Below are 15637 nucleotides of genomic sequence, written 5' to 3' on the forward strand. Positions count from 1 at the left end.
GACCATAGACTGTGTAGCACCTGACACACACGCAGCCCTGACGTGGTTTCGGAGCAGCCTCTGCCACCTCTGATTGGCTCAGGCGGAGGTGGCCACATGGCGCAGTATCGGTTCCACGCCCTCCACATTCCCCTGTTTGCTCCTCGTTCCGATTATTCCTGCGCCAGAAAATTCAAAGATCGTCTGCACAGTCCGTCAAAACCGCTCAGGAGTATTCAATGGTTACTTGAACAAATTCATGAATTCCAATGTTTTTAGATGAATCTTTGTATACAACCATCTCAACAGTAAACCATCTTCATTATGATTATGATTATGATTATGATTGTTATTATTATGGTTATTATCCCCGTGAACCCCCGGTGGCGCCACTCCATCGAAAATATACCGAGGCTATTTTTAGCTGAAACGTCAGAGTGTAGAAAATAGAAGAGCACCCACTCTTCTCTTTATTAGCGCCACTAAAGCAAAAGATCCTCCAAGAACCCTAACACTTTGGACGGTACATACAGTTTGGAGATGAAATTGATTATTAATGGATTTCCACATTGATTAATGTTTTAAGTTAGTCATTTCTTATGAGGTCAATTTTTAACCTCTGCGAGCCTTTCACAGTCTGTTTCCTTAGGTTGTGTCAAAAATCACAGGGATCATCACTCAGGTCATAATGTAAATTCAGACCTGTGTCACAAACTGCAACCACGTAAAAGACCATAAATATGTTAAATTATTATTGGTTGGCTTATATGAAAACTTGTATATTTACAGAATAAACAAATGAGAAAATGTTCACAGTTATGTTAATATTTTACTGAAAAAATATGCTTATTTTCTTAAACTTAAGTTCTATATAATTGGTTGTATATGTACTTCTTTATGTATAATAAAAATATATCCTTTAATATAATTAAATGAGATTATATTATCATTACAATGTTTTTAACTCTATTGAAAACATTATAATGTTTGTAATAAAGTTAAAGTTGAGCTGTTAAATTTAGCCCCAATTACCTAGAGCATTTTACTTACCAAGTAGTTTATGTACTTTCACCTTTACTGCTCTTGCAGCATCAGCGTGAGTCATCTCTCCCTCAGACGATCTTTGAGGACGCTCGGCGTTCACAGGTGGTCGGGCCAGAGTGTCCGGAAGTGACGTGTGACGCTCACAGGACTGAACCATAGCGGACTGAACCACTGTGGTGGACAGTAAACAGAGGGAGGGGACAGCGTCCGGACGTCCGAGAGGCTCCAGCCGGTAAGGACAGCTTTATTTCTCGTGTGGTGTGACATTCAAACGCTCCCATTGAGCGACAGTACGTGACCGGAGTCTCTGCGGCTCGGTTCGGCTCGGCTCGGCTCGGTTTGTTTCCCCGGGATGAAGCGGAACGTGCTGCAGCTGTCAGGGTCCGGTTATGAATGAATACTCTGCAACACAACACAACACAACCAGCCTGCAACACTAGTTTGACTTAAAGTGGACCTGTTCTTCTTCTTATTATTATCATTATCATTATTGTTATTATGATCAGGTTGTGTGTTATTGTTACTATCATCATGTAACTGAGGACAGTGGTGTTGAAGAGAGGCTCCAGAGAAACAGACTCATTCCTGGTCTGTTTTCAAAGCAGGAGGAGTAAATTACAGGCTGCTGCAGCGAGGGAGGCGAAATTACACAGAGTGCTGGAGAATTGTTTGCTTTTGCAAATAGACGCTCACGATGCACTCTGTGACTCTCGACTACGTGGCTTCACAAAGAAGCTCAAGCAGATCTTGGCTGGGAAACAGTCCTGGAAGAAGTACACGAGGGTTATAATGTTCAGTTGGATGAGTGTTGCTTCACATTATGGTCATTACGGTTTAGAGTTATCTTCACCCCATTTATCTCAGTAAGGGCACAATAAATAGTATAAGATAATATCAGTTATAACTTAATTTGTATGGATAAGATAAGATAAACTTTATTGATCCCACACCAGGGGAATTCTCCAGTAGAGAGGTAGACAAAAGGGAAATTGAGACTGCTAAATAGAATAAAAACAGACAATACAATAAATTTAAAATAAAATATGTACAAAAAAATATATGTAAATAATGTAACATTTTCACTACCAAGAGAACATTATGAGTAGAGAAAGTAATAGAACAAAGGGCAATGGCAAAGAATGATTCCAAGTTATTGCACAGATTTAACAGATATATACTGTATATATATATATACTAATATAAGTAGTTATAGTGTACATGTACATTATAATATATATGTATATATACAAGTAACGTGCATGGTATTGATTCATCTTATGTATATCTGATAATAGCATTAGTATAGAAGTGGGTGAGTCAAAGGGATATGTGACCTGAGCTGAAGAAAAACAGTATAAGTAATAGTTAAGAAACAGTTCGACATTAAAGCTGAGACATGTGATGCTTTACTTACTTCTGCATGGTAGTAAAATGTCCGTTGAGACGTTACCTTGGACTGTGGGGATTCTTCCCTTTTTTCACTGTTATCTCACAATGTATTGACTAAAGAAATCTTAGATCAATATGGTGGAAATAATCTGTAGGTGAATCAAAGGAAACGTATCTATCGGCCGAAATTGAATACAAAATAACCCTAGTGCTGTTTTCACTAGTGTGTTTCATCGAATTGCTGTTTTCTTTAAATTGGCCCTTTATATTTAAATACTTTATGTTGTTACAGTCGTCCAAACTGGACAAACTAAACACACTTTGAGTTATTATGACAACTGAAAGCCACCACAGGTTCTCTCTGTCAGATGTGGCGCTGGAAACACTTGAGCCTGCGTGATGGCTGTGCAGCAGGGTCCATCTGACACCAATCACAGGCAATCATTCATCCGTCTTTTGTGAGGACTCAGTGTCACAACAGCTTTATGGCCGGGCCGCTTTCCATCCCTGCTCTGCACACTTTTGACAGTGCGCCGGCAGTGGAGAGCGTTATGTGTGATTGGCTGAGGCTGTGCGCTGTCACGGCTGCAGCCCTGTGTTCCGCCCTCACTGGGCTGAATGCTAGGTGTCCACGTGTGTCACACATTCGCCTCTCTTGTATCTGCTGCCTGACACTGTGGTGCAGCTACAGGTCACACTGCACCTCCAATCAGCCAAATGTAGTCGCCCCCCCCCCCCCCCCCCCCCCCCCCACTAACTCTGTTGAAGGCTACACCTCTCAGGTTGTCTTTGTGTTTTTTACTATGGCACAAAGATACCTAACACCAGGGCTACAGCAAAGTGTGAGCAACTACACATGTGTGCCAAGGTGAGCGTTGAATCCAAACTCTGCCACTAACAAAGTATTAAACATATTTTAGCGAAGACACAACTCTTCCTTGATCCAGAAACAACAACATCCGTTAGAAGCTGCCTCCATCGCTTTTACATTATCTATGAGTTATTGGCTGTTAGCTGATAAATAAACATGTCGTCTGAATACATCACAATGGAATTCTTCCACGATTTTTTTTTATTAAACAATTAAGATGTTATCTGAAAACATAAATGATTTGTTATTTGTTACTAAAACTATTTTTTGTTTAGTTGCAGCATTCATTTAATATTTTTCTTATTGTCAACAAATCCCATGAAAACACATAATCCCACTTTTACCCAACAGTGTATAATATAACACATCACTCTGTGCCATTGAGCTTTATTGTTGTCCAGAAATGATTAAATCCACAACAGAGAGCTACACTGTTTCACTGCTGATATTTCCCTTCATTATCACAAACATGGCCAATGCTTATATTGGCTCAGTCCCACACACATAATCCTACTGCAGTTAACGCTCAAGCACCAAATGTGTATCCTTCCACAGTTGAAAATAGTACGCAACAACAAAGCGGACTCACAAACTGTTGATTTTATCCTTCATGGCCTTTGGAAATTGTCGACCATAAGAAGCATCTATAGAAAAACTGATTCATCTACTAAGTGGATAAACTCCCAAATTTCATCTTGAAAAAGTGGGTCAGTGCAGCGATGCTGTTGCATAGCAACACGGTGTTTATCCAGGTGTCAGGACTCCGAGTCGTAGAGCTGTGAGTGGAGCGTCAGTGGAGTAGAGCGTCAGTGGAGCAGAGCGTCAGTGGAGCAGAGCGTCAGTGGAGCAGAGCGTCAGTGGAGGCGGAATCGTCCTGATGCTGCCGTACAGCGACAGGAAGCAGGTTTTATGTAATTGACATGTGAGGCAGCAGCAGCAGCAGCAGCAGCAGCAGCAGTGGAGCCTTGCAGCTGTTCTGATCTCTCTAATCTCAGCCCTGCAGATTCGGACGCTCCCATGTTTAGTGTCACATTCACATTGGGCTTCGGTCCGAGTCGAGTCCTCAATGAAGACGGTTGTCGTCAGGTTTCATAAGATGTAGTGTGTAATATTGAATTGGTTTACTGATGAAGACCCATTAAATCTGTCAGCTGTAGTATAAAACACTTGTATCTGATTTTGAAAGTTCCATGTTTAAGTGAGTAGTTTATATTGTGTACGTTAGTTGGTCAATTAATTGATTAGCTATTGATTAACTAAAACTATACTAACTTCTCCATGAACAATGAGGCCCAGGGTAATGGATGAGACACAGAACTGTCAATGGAAAGAAAGTTAAGAACAATTCCGAAAATTGATCAAACTGAGAAAATAATCAGGGGATTAATTGATGATAATTAAAAGTTAAATAATTTTGAGTTTTGCCCCAATCAAATTCTTTATACAGAAGACTTTAGCTATTTTGATAATCAGTGATTGTTGAAGTTAGTTATTAAGCAGAATGGAAAATATTTATTCTTTAATGTGAGGATATTGAACACTTTGATGTTTAGACGGGACAAAAACTGTATTTTTACATCACTATAGTTTTTTAGATATTCAGATTTTTCACGGACGATAACTCAAATCTATTTTTGCTTTTCTGAAAGCTTATTATTTAAGTGCCTGGTATAGAACAAAATCATCTCTTGTGTTGCTTTGGTCGTCTTTGGGTTAAATCACTGACCGTGCACCACAGTGTCCCACTTTATATCCTGTCACCTTGCCACTGGCACTATTTAACAAAGGCATAACAAACACACAAAGATCATTTCGAAAAAAGAACTGAATCTGAAAAGTGTGAAGAAATAAATTTATTCAATATTATATTGTATATATAAATGGAAACAGATTTTGGTTTGTAGTTGCTTATAGTTGACATAAATGAATTCCTAATAGTGAGCATCTGGAAATCGACGTGACACAGAAGGTTTACACACACTGCTGAGTGTTCATGTTGCGTAGGCAGCAGCCATTGAAGGTCAGTTGAGTGGAAAAAGCCAAACAATAAACGTTGGGCTAAAGAAAGAATGTGAACATGAAAGTGTTGTCCCCTTTCCTCTCTCTCCCTCTTTGTCTCCATCCTCTTTCTCGCTCGCCCTCCCTGCTTCCTCCTCCTAGTCCTCTCCTCCTTGATGCTCTCTCCTCCTCTCCCTTCTTCTGACTGCACTGTCTGCGCTCCACAAGCGCCTGCCTCCATCTCATGCTCGTCTTACTGTATCCAACAGTAGAGCCTCACATCTGTATCACACCACTGAAGGCCAATGATCACCACTCAGCAGCTCCATTAGGAGAGTAAGCGTCTCCCTCACGTTCTTTTGGCAACGCCTGGAGTTAGAGTTGTCGTGTGGTTTTATTTGACAGATGCTCTGATGGTCAGCCGCCCGTTTGGGGACTGGGATTCTGTTGAGAAGTGGGTTAAGCTCCTCATCTCTTTATATTTGGGAAGGGGTATTACAGTTTTGACTGTGTGGGGGTTAGATTAAGCCGGCGTTGTTGAACCCTAAGTGCGCCGGCTGGACTCTGCCTCCGGTGTTATGCAGGACTTGCTTGCGAGGTAAACGGGCGGAGAAGTCTGTCCTTGCTGGTTATTTCAAGTCCACAGTCATATTTGGTAAAATGACAAATTTATCTGCACTATTTTAGTTTTAAATGCAGCCACACTTCATGAAAAACAATTTTTTGGAGACTCATTTACAGATCACAATGCAGTTTTATTTTCAAATGAAGTAGCTTCAATGTTTTGGTGCTGAGTGTTGTTTGGTTAGAGCATGTACACACGTAGTGTATTTACACAGTTGCACATGTCTTTTTATGTACTTCTCTCGTGTGATGTTTCTGCTATAGCCGAGTTTCTATAATTACCACAGCCTGCAGCGCCTCATGGGGAGCATATTAACACACACGAGTGGAGGAGCAAGAGCCAGAGCACATGCCCAACTCATATACTGACTGTTTGTGTGTCTGTGTGTGTTTGTGTGTGAGTGTGTTATCTCCAACCTCTGATCAGTGCATCTGTGATATTACGTGAATAACAGTGATGCACAGTTAATCATAGGTCATGGTATAATGGGTTTGTAGCCATGAGTAATGCTTGTCCAATGCAATAGGGATGATTTCTCTAAATCGATCACAAGGAATGAGTGTGCACTGTTCACCGCACGTGATCAAAGCAAATGTTAAACTGGAGCAGAGACAAAGAACATAAATACACTGTAGCTCGACTGATACAGATTGTTTCTAATTCAAGTGGTCGAATATAACAAGACATTTGAATATTTCATGATGGCTGTAAGAACTGGAGGTGGATTTTTCTTCATGTACTTTCCGACAAACTAAATAATTAAACAGCACATTTTTGGTAAAGGACCAGTCTGGAAGATTGAGCTGCATTTAGTGTTGAGGATGTGAATGGAAACCAGTCGAGTACCCCTCCCCTCCCACCTCCCTTGACAAGTATGTATAGGGGAAACTACGGTGGCCTTGAGGTAACATATAGAAACACAAAATGTCCTCTCTCTTTTCGGTATGTCCATTGTGGGCTACTGTAGAAACAATGCGGTGCATCATGGATGAGGACCCACTCCCCTTATTATGAGGTCACAAAAACATACATTTTTAGTTTACGGTGGTTATTTACTAATAGAATAAGCAACCAGCATAATAACTAAATTATGGATTTCAGTTTTCCAAACAGAGTGAGAATCAACTGTAAGTATAAATTAAATAAATAAGTATGAGATAAATAAGGATTATCTTGCTGTTTTCTGAGAAATAGATTCAGATATGATTTATCTGAGCTGTATGCACAGTGCACATGTGCAGTGTTAGCTCTACGGTCTCCCATTAACTTTGCGGAGCTCTGACCTCACAAACTGGTTTAACCTCTCACCCTAACAAGTGCAGGCAGCAGCGTGCACCCCTGTAATCTCAGGGCGACCACCACTGCCTGCCACCCACTGCAGCACTTCCTCATATCCCTCTCCCGGGGATGTAGACGGAGGAGGGGAAGTCTCTCTGAACATGACATCCCAGTATGTGCTCAATTCCCCCCGCGTTTGTAAATCTCTTTATTAAAATAATTAGCAGCAAGGGAGCCGGAGAGCCCTCATAACATTTTGTGTTATCTAAGAGTGGATACTGTGTTCGGCATTATAGCTCTGCACACAATCCCATAAATCCCGCTCTGGATTACCAGGTGCATTCAGTGAGGAGGGAGGACGGCGGAGACCTCGGCGCTCTGTCGGCTGCTCATCATCTCCGTGCTCCTGCGGTGGACTCTGCACTGATGATGAGGAGGGAATGAGGATGGATGTATTGTTGTGGTGGTGCGGGGCAGAGTCCTCCAGGAGCGCTCAGCAGTCATCGTTATGTAATTTCCTCTCTGTCCGGATTGGTCTGGCTGTGGGTTGTTGGTGGGCTCAGCATATTAATCTCACAAGCATTATCTGCCTCTCGGAATCAGCGATGGTTGTGTGTGCGCGACTCACTCATCTGTGCCTGATTTTTGTAAAACCAACCAATCGGCCGGGCCAGCCTCTATCTGTCGTCTTTCTGAGCCAAACAGGTTTGTCCCTGTGCATGAAGTCGACACACACATCTCATCAGCATCAGTCTTTTCTCAGGAGTTCAGGTGTTTCCTCGACTCTTCTGCCTCTTTCACTCCAATTACTGCAGTTTGTCTCAGTGCTGGCCGGCTGATGCTGGGCACTGTGTGTTTTTAGGATAAAAAAAAGAAGTGTTGGGACAGTGTCACGTTATAAAATTCGAAGCAATTTCAAGTTTTGCAAGTACAGGAACTTACTCTGAAGAAGATACACAATCGACTACATGAAAGTTAACAAACTCTGCTCTTGAAGCATTTTCCTTCAGATGACCTTAAAACACAGTAGCTGAGAAAGACTTTTATTGACTGATTGTGTTGCGTATGATTTCCAAGTTTATCTCATTGATTGTTGTAGAGTTTGCCGGCACCTTAATTTCAAGTTGAATCATAAAACTACTGAAATTGGAGTTATAGAAAGGATAGTATGTAAGTGAAGAGAATATAATGACATGAAAATACCCAAATTAGACGCTCATAATTTTAATCTGACAGTGAATGTGAACTATAATTTCATTAACGGCAAATATATTTTTCAGCTTTGATACTGATTCTATGGGAATAATTTATCTATGTGACAGATTAAATCACTATAACCTGGATAAGATCTGCCACCAAATCAGGAAAGAAGTACAGAAATATGTTGTCTGATGTTGTATGACGTTGTATGATGTTGTATAACCACCACACAACTAAACATGTCAACACACTGGAGGACGGAGCAGTCCTTCTCCATTATGTGGTGGTATGTATTAGTCAGTCAGTAGCTGAGCCTGTTGGCCGGCTGTCTGTGCACGGCTGCTGCATGTGATGGCAGATTGGAAAGGTAAACCACTGTCAGCTTATGTGTGCGATGGTGCTTTTGTCTTATTAATGCAGCGGACACAGGAGCTGTCAGCACTGCTGTTCCGCTTCTGGTGAAATAGTAATGAGTTTGTATAACAGAGCTGAACCAGTGTGGTTTACGGCTCGGCTGCACTGGGAGGTGAGGCCGGGCCACAAGGAGCACTAGCTGTCCGTGCATCTGGTCCATGTGATGGAGACGGAGCTAGAGGCTTTGGTCACAGCTGGAATAGAACCAGCTGAGGTACTGGTCTGGAGATATTTAAAGGTATTTATCTCTGCAAAGACACAAAGTGAAGGAATTTATCATTTCCTTTGTATCTGTTGAGGGGCTTTGATAGTAATTTTATGAGATAAAACACTTTTAAGCTCTCTTTCACGGAGAAGTTGTAGATTTTTCAAGATCATCTTAGAACTCATGTGGACAAACTGGACATATCATAAGGGTGATCGTGGACTTGACTCTGATCTTAAAGACAGTGTGGCTTAATGATCATTTCATTCTCAATAGAATGATGACACCTTATTTTATGATAGATACAGAGTTGTGATACCATTTATTTTATGATGCTTAATCAAATTACGAGTGGTGATTGACTTTCAACATCTTGACACACTTTGAAGGAACCTGAGATACAGAGCAGAAGTCTTTCTTGTCCATCAAGAAGATGTTTGGTTCAGCAGACGTGTGTTGGGGGGGCATGAGCAGCTCTGAGTGAAAAGATAACTCTTTGCCATCATGAGCTTTTGTTTTGGATTTGTCTTTAATGCTGTTGCCTGAAGAAAATGGTCATTTGTTCCCCTTTGTCAGTCTCAAACGAAGAAGGAAAGTTTTGTACCGTAAGACAGTTTCTACCTGATGAGGCTGTGATCAGAAACACACAAGCTCAGATTTCAGCTGCTCTGCTTGTCACCCGATACTTTTAATTAAAGTTAAATGAAATAAATCATCCTCATCAAAATTGCAGGACGGAGGAAATACAATGAGAAAAACACACAACTTATAAAAACGGGTGGGTTTCATCAGGCTCACAAGGCTTTTCTCTCGTTCCTGTTACTTTTTAAGGTGAAGACTGAACATGTTAATACAATAATAAAAATAATACCTTAATTTATATACCGCCTTTAAAGACAAGGTTTGTTACAATTTATAAGTTACAATAACTTTCGAAAGGGTTAAAAAAAGAAACGGGGATGTGACTTGTGCTTTCCCCCAAAAAAACCTGTGTGATGTTTTTCTTGAAAGTGGTTCTACATCCATTTCTTATTAAAACTGACATCCCAGTTTGCTGTAGTGGCTATACATGGTTTTCTTTTCCATTGAGGAGTTCTTGGCTGGAGGGGTTTGTTTTCTTGATACAGTTTGGCTTTACTTGTTTTCACATGTGCACACAGGCTTATGATTCGCTGACCTTTGAAATTTTGAAATTTGGGCCATAGAGCAGAGCTCTGTGTTCCCACTAGGCAAACAGGTCAGGAATTTGAATTCCCCTGCTCCTCTGGATATCTGAAGTGTCTCTCTCTCTCTCTCTCTCTCTCTCTCTCTCTCTCTCTCTCTCTCTCTCTCTCTCTCTCTCTCTCTCTCTCTCCCTTTGTCAATATTTAACCAGAGCTCTATTTTTGGGAATCCCCTTGCTGTGTGTTTTTTTTTTATGTTCTGTACACAGTGAACTTATTTACGGGAATGTGTCTTCAGAAAAGGACTTTGCCTTACGCCCACTCCTCTGCTCTCCGGGGCTACAGGAATCCTTGACACCGTGTTAATCGGGGACTTTGCATGACAAAGGTGTAGTTTTCACAGATCCAACAATCAGCCAGCACACTCACCATTCCCTCCTGTCAGTCCCATTAGAGCCAGCATCACGGCCATCTGCGCCGTGACTCATTTGACTGTCATTTCACGCCATTTATAGGCAGTGTTTGGACACCTCCGCCGCCGCGCCCCAAGATACCAAACCTCCTTCTCTGCCAATGTCCCCTCGCATGTGTGCAGCCTGGGGGGGGAAATTGGACTCCCAATACCCACCCACCCCCGTCTTTCCAAGCATCGTTATATTCTTACTGCACCCACCCCCCCAACCCATCACCTTCCCCAGAGGTTTGGGCCTGAAACGAGAAGAGGGGGTTGAGCATCTGTTCCCCGTGGCTTTCCTCTCACCCACAGGCCCTCCTCAGCCTCTTTTGATATCCCCTCTGGTCACAGTCAGTTTCCATATATCTGCCATTAAAACACACACACACACACACACACACACACACACACACACACCACCACCTCCCTCATTCTGTGTAGCGCCTCCTGTCCTCATATGTCTCTAGATTGTCTTTTGACCACTCAATCAATTTCTCAATATCACCCCTGAAATGTCGAAAGATTTAATATCAGCAATGTCATCTTTATTCATCTAAATCTGTATAACATTCAACATGTCACTCATATGAACTCTCTGTGTGTGTGTGTGTCTGTGCGGGTGTGTGTGTCTGTGTGTCTGTGTCTGTGTGTGTGTGTGTCTGTGTGTCTGTGTGTCTGTGTGTCTGTGTGTCTGTGTGGTTGTGTGTGCGTGCAGGTTAAAAGCAAAACGAAGCTGAACCTGAGCACACCTCTCACTCTGCAGGCCCTTGAGATGCTCACAAACCACCTGACCACACATGCACACACACACACACACACACACACACACACACACACACACACACACACACACACACACACACACACAAACACAAACAAACACACACTCGTGCTGAGGGGTAAAGAGGGGATTCTTTTAATACAAAGCACAAGTGTGAGATGTTGTGAGAGACGTTTAATTACGTTTTGGGGAGAGAAAGGAACGGTTCTTCTCACATTCTGGCTCTGACCCTTTTGATTTTTCACTGTCAGAGTTCTCCAGGCCTGAAGCTCAAACTTTCTTATGTGAATTCAGCACAATGAGATAATGGCCAAACTGGCCAAATTCAGCCGGTACTGGTCGACACCATAAGTCCCATGTAAACAGGGAGAACACGTAAGGTCATATTTGTTTTTATGCTTTGTAGAAACACAGGAGTTTGAAGTCTGTCAGTCTGCAGAAGAAAATGTGTTATTTTGTATAATTACACTCATGTGTCCTTTGTGTATTTAACTATTTAATCAGAGTAGGTCTGATCTGTGTGTGAGTGCGAGGTTTGCTTCTCACCTGCACAGACACACACACAGGGAGAAAACAGGGGGGGGGGGGGAGTTCGTATGAGTGACATGTTAAACATTCTACAGATTGAGATAAATAAAGATGACAGTGTTGTTATTAAATCTGCTGACATTTCCCGGGTGATACTGGGAAATTGATTGAGCAGTCAAAAGATAAGCCAGAGACCTACGAGGACAGGGGCCGCCACACGGACTGCTTCAGCATCATGTGTTTGTCAAAGGATCCATCAACACACGATGATAAATGAATGCTTGATGAAACGTTTAAAAGAAAGCAGAGGCTGGGTGTTAAAGTCAGAGTGTATGTTTGAAGTTGAATTCGTCAGGTGAAGGATACAGGACGAAGCGGCAGTCGTACGTGGGGATGCTGATCTACGCTCGGCGTGTTGAGAACTGATGACTGATCGGGAACAAGGTGCAGAAAGAGTCCTACTCGTGTCCTACTTACAGAGACGCCACCGCAGCCTGTAACCTGCTGCTCCCAGCTGCTTTTGCTTTGAAATATACGCCCCCCCAACCCACCCACCCTCTTTATTCTCCTCTCTCCTCTTCATCTCTCGCTGCACTATCCTCCTCCTCCTCCTCCTCCTCCTCCTCCTCTCAGGGTCTGTGCAGAAAGCTCCACCTCCCCCCCCTCCCTCCCCTGCTCTTTGAGCCGTGTCCTCTCTGCGTCAGACGGCTCCATTCATGAAAAGTGTGACGTGAGCAGGTCTTTTAGCGAGAGCCGGTGACGCTGCCGCCCACCCACTCACATTACAGGTGCTGCAGGAGTTGAGTGTCTGTGCGTCTCCGGGGCCTCTTGTCTCCCTCTATCCCGGGTTTCTTGCTGTTTCTTCTTTTTTGGATCCTGACCACCTCTTCGCTCTTTCTTCCTCGCCTTTGTCCTTTTCATCATCCCTGCCTCAGAGCTCGGAGCCGAGAGAGGACCATGAATCTGGGCTCTGTACGCTGTGAGTAATCTGCAGATGCTGCTGTCTTGTGTGTACGAGTGCTCTCTTTCCTATTTTATCATACACGTGTATGCGTCTGCAGCGAGACATCCCCACGTCTGTCTGTTTGTGTGCTATTTGCATGTGGATCAGCTGTCAGTGCTTGTTCAGGAGCGATGCTGCAGGAGTGTGTCGAGCGTTCGTGCGTCGGTGCGTGCAGGAGCTATTTTAGGCTCCGCTGTGATGATGCTGCTGCTGCTGCTGCTGCTTTTTGATGCAGTGCCTCTCTGTGCCCTCTGAAGGACAGGTTGAGATGTAGGAAGAGGTGTAAGAGCGGACGTCACCCTCCTCCACGTTTACATTTAGCAAACAGAATCAAACCAGCGTGACCTCTGAGGCTTCACAACGCCCCGATGGCCAGAGATGACGGACTTTCTGGGGGCGCACGTGTTTATTGTGCACAGCCACGGGCACTTCTGCACGCACACAAATCGCACTCACTTTCCCTTCACTGTCTCTCATAGTCTCTTCCTTCACTCGTTCTGCTTATTCTCTCTCCCTGCCTGCCTCGTCATCTTCGACTTTTCTCTGCATCCTCATCTCTTTTTTTTTACTCGGCTTGGCAGCAGGAGCGCTCCGTGTGTGCCCACCTCTGTCCTCTGCTACTAAGCGTGTTTATATAACGGCACAGGATGAGTAGCCGGCAGCCGGGACTTTAGAGGAGCGGAGGGGGGAGGAGGGGAGAGCTCCATCCATCCCTCCATCCTCTTTCCACCCAGTGTTTGAAGTACCGGCTGCAGATCCAAGAAGAGTTTGCCGTTCGGGTTTCCTCTCAAGCATCTGACTCCAGCAGCTTGCAGAGAACATCATTTCCTATTTAAATGCACATGTTGCGGTTATTTTAAGAGCAGGCAGGGATAGTATGAACCCGGGAGCTAATAGAAGAACTAATGCGTATTGATTTCCCAGCATCCCATCTGTCTTCAGGCAGAAGAAAATAACATGTCGTACAACACCCACTTCCTCCCACATGCTTGTGCTTATTCTTTTTATTTTGCTCTGTAGATTTGTACACTTTCATAAGGCAGCCATTAAAGCAGTGTCAGTCGCAGCCAGCCTCCTGCAATATGTGTTTGTCTGTCGTGCTGTCCTCGTGTGTGGGTCTGTAGTCCTCGGCCCCTTGTTGTTGGCGGACCGAGCAGGCCCAGGCCGTCCCCTGTTAAAAGAGCACAAGGGGGATTGTTGTGGCAGCAGCTGCTTCTGGTGTGCAGTGTTGGAGCGTGCGTGTTTGTCCATGTGTGTATATGTGAGTGTGTTTGTGCTGCTGTCTCCTGGTTGTGCGGGGCAGACGGGCCCAGTTCACACGGAGCCGGCTCCTCTTGTGTCCTTTGTTGTCGCTCCGGGAGTCTTTCCCTTCGGAGCGTGGTCGTGGTACAGTATCACGCCGCAAGCAGCCACAACCGCAGCTTTCCCTTTCCTTCACATCGTCCCTATTCACATCCCTCCATGCCTCCTTTCTCTCCTCCCTAATCTGCTTTATTTCCTCTACTTTTCTCTGAGCTCTCCTCACCGTCCCTCTCTGTCTGTGTGCATTCATCATAACTGGATGGATCTGGCTCATAAACGGAGCTCTGTTAAGCGTCTACATTAAAGCATCACTGGGAACAAAAAGTCAGCTCTAACTGCAAAGGCCAACGTTCAGACTGTTTGAGCTTTTCTGTGGAAACCTTTTGTGATATTTGCAGATTTTCTTTAGGAGGCTGCGTGTCCTGGTTGCAGTGCGGGGCTGCAGCCCCACTGAGAGGCTGGGAGACTGAAGCTGGAGGAGAGAGTGTGTGACGTGTTCGATGGCGCACACTCTTTTCTTCAGTTATTTATTTTCTGCAGTTCTGGCTGGTACCGGCTGAGGCTATTTGAGGAACAACTTGTGTTTGTGTGTGTGTGTGTGTGTGTGTGGTTGGAGTGCTAATGATTGTTAGCCGAGTTTCCCCCACGTGTTTGAATTTGAATGCGTCAGTCCTTAATTGAATTTGATTTGAAGAGCTCACTGACAGACCCTGAAACCATACAGACAGACACTGACTTTAGAAAAAGAGGAAACTAGAGCTTGGCTTGTTTGTACGCTCTCTTTCGGCCTCCTGTCAGTCATCTCTCTCTCTCTCTCTCTCTCTGGGAGTTTCAGTCATCCACCTGACCGCCCTCCTCCTCCTCCTCCTCCTCCTCCTCATCCTCCTCCTCCTGTGAAACTCAGCCTTCACAACAAACTCTTCATATTCCACATGATCCCAGCTGGCACTTTCCCTGTGGCTTCAGCATGTAGCCCTGACCTTGTAGCCATTAGCCCAACAACACCAGTCAAACTCTGGGCAGGCAGGTGCATGTGACCTGCTCACCCCTCCGGCCACCACTAGTTGTTAAAAAATCAGCCCAGGCGAGTCACCGGAGGGAGTCAGAATGTGAAGAAAAGAGGAGATTGTAACAAAATGGCAGCCGCGTGATGGCAGATGTCCGAATGCTTGAGCCAGAATTAGTTTATCTTTCCCTTCCACCGCTGAGCCCGCACCAGCAGATTAATACTTTCACCCACCTACAGCAGGACGTCCAATCCCCCTAGCGAGGAAAAAGCTGAAGTAGGCATCGACCCGCATCCCGATAACAAATCAGGATGGGGCAGAGGGTCATACCCCCCCCCCGAGGTCTCTGCACTGTGATGTTGCAAAATATGTCACAAGGGTGTCCGCTTCAAGAAA

The 15637-nt window shown here is 44.1% G+C and overlaps 1 protein-coding gene across 4 annotated transcripts in view; it reads left to right on the plus strand.

Annotated features, from left to right (window-relative positions):
• The first annotated feature begins 1161 nt into the window (after positions 1-1161).
• The window catches only part of si:ch211-45c16.2 (mitogen-activated protein kinase kinase kinase 13), a 29835-nt gene continuing 15359 nt past the window's right edge, over positions 1162-15637 (plus strand). For 2 of the 4 annotated variants that reach the window (XM_053439462.1, XM_053439465.1), the window contains exon 1: positions 1188-1255. The gene's annotated coding sequence lies outside the window, so the exon portion shown is untranslated. Of the gene's footprint in view, positions 1256-15637 lie in introns of all 4 variants that reach the window. The other 2 variants (XM_053439463.1, XM_053439464.1) reach the window with 2 other exon arrangements.

The sequence above is a fragment of the Pleuronectes platessa genome, chromosome 14, assembly GCF_947347685.1.
Source record: "Pleuronectes platessa chromosome 14, fPlePla1.1, whole genome shotgun sequence".
NCBI classification, from domain to species: Eukaryota; Metazoa; Chordata; class Actinopteri; order Pleuronectiformes; family Pleuronectidae; genus Pleuronectes; species Pleuronectes platessa.